Here is a 1,986-nt window from a genome sequence, read left to right on the forward strand (position 1 = left end):
GATTGCTTTGCAGCCTTGAAGGAGGATGGGATGTGGATGGGAAAGGTTAAAAGTACGGCCTCCAGTATGGGCCTCTTTGCACATTCTGTTTTTCACACAGACACGAAAATTAGTTGGTTTGTGCCCTTTTTTAAAGGATACACTTAAAATTGTAGCATGTAAATGCAGCAAACAATGGCTTGAAAAGATGTGCATTTTTCCCACGTCTGTCCCTTTCATCCTCCAATGAGCTCGCAGCAGTGGCATAGCTAGAGGGGGTGCAAAGCACTAAATTTTGCACACACCTGAACGTGTCGTGCAAGCTGCCCCTCTCTGGAGCCATTCTGGGCAGTGGGAGCAAAACGGAGGCAGAGCACCTTAGTTTTGCTTCCACCATCTGGAACCGTTCTGAAGGGGAGGGGAGGGGTCCCTTGCATGGCGAATTCAGGTGCCTGCAAAACTTTGTGCTTTGCACCCCCTCTATCTACGCCACTGGCTCACAGTACCCGTTCCAACAGAACATTTTATTCTCACAGCATCCCTATAGGATAATGTGGGCTGAGAGGGACCCACTCAAGGTCGCCCATTGAGCTTCATCATCAAGCAAGAGATTTGAACTCAGGTCTCAGTCCATCGTGCTCTCCACTATGCCTCACCTGTTGCATGCTGAGTAGATGTGCCGATTAGACAGACATGCTGTTATCTGGTTGCTTCTCAGACAACCAGCAGCAACTGTTACCCTGCACATGCCCAGTCTCGTCTGATCTTGGAAGCTAAGCAGGGTCAGGCCTGGTTAATACTTGGATGGGAGACCGCCTGGGAATACTGGGTGCTGTAGGCTTATACCAGAGTCTTTCGAGACTGAAGGTTGCCAACCTGTCTCAGACAACCAACACTTCTGCAGAAAACACCTGCAGATGCAGCTCGGTCTACTCAGAGCAGCAGCAAGTTGGGCAAGATGAACTGCCGGATTTTAAGATGTGAACATTCACCCTGATTACAAAGCGCAGGAGAAAGTGCTTCAACCCCTACCCCACCCACAAACGCTACTTTTGCTCCGAATATTGATCTCTGGAGCTATTTGTAGTTTTGTGTTGATTTTTTGTTTTCTTTTCGATGTGGATCATGAATCGTGTATTTAAAGGATGAAGAATTCCCCTGCAATTTGTAGCTGCCCAGACGCGAAAGCATTTCTTAGTCATTCCAAATATGATGGAGGAGGAAGAGTCTATCTTTGAATGTTGATCTGACCCGAGAGATTCAGAATCATGAAAGCATATGGTGATGTGCATCATTATCATATTTTTAAAAAAATACTATATAGAAGCCATATTTTATACAGCTGGCAGTATAATAGCTATTGACATTGCACACCATCTCTTGCATTCCATTCTTCCCTGGCAGACAAAGTTAGTTTTGTAAGGATCCCTTTCAACAGAGTAACTGTGTAAGAGAAGGATTCCTTTGTCTTTGGGAGTTTAAAACAAAAACCATCTAAGCTTTTGAACTACTTCCTTCAACACTGATAAAGGTCTTTCATCTGACTCTGAGTGGCTCCATTTTAAGCTCGAAAGTCAGTCAGCTTTTCAAAGTGATCAAAAACTGAGTTGGCTGAAACAACTGCACATGTGCAAATAGTAGGAGACAGGAGGAAAGACGAAGCGGGGAGTGGAGTCACAAAGCTTGGCCAGCTCTCAAATCCTTTCCAGTCAAGGGAAGGTTGGGAAGCCATTTTGAGTGTTGAAAGGTGGAAGAAAGGCGTTCGAGATGCGACTAAAAGCCTGAATGGGTCAGTAGAATCGGTCATAACCTCAAACTTGCAGACGAGATTCCCATGGAGAGGGGAAGGAGCCAACTGGATGAAGACTGGCAAGGTCTCAGTGGTTCCCAAACTGTGGGTTGGGACCCACTGGTGGGTCGCGACCTGATTTTTGGTGGGTCGCCAAAGGGTGATGGAAAGATCTGATAACTAATTGCCTCAAACCCTGAAGTTATTCAAAAATCAGA

General features: G+C 45.9%; 1 pseudogene; it reads left to right on the forward strand.

Annotated features, from left to right (window-relative positions):
• Positions 1-700: 700 nt before the first annotated feature.
• LOC136659733 (5S ribosomal RNA) lies at positions 701-820 on the forward strand (annotated as a pseudogene).
• Positions 821-1,986: the final 1,166 nt, after the last annotated feature.

This window comes from Tiliqua scincoides, chromosome 8 (genome assembly GCF_035046505.1).
Source record: "Tiliqua scincoides isolate rTilSci1 chromosome 8, rTilSci1.hap2, whole genome shotgun sequence".
Taxonomy (NCBI): Eukaryota; Metazoa; Chordata; class Lepidosauria; order Squamata; family Scincidae; genus Tiliqua; species Tiliqua scincoides.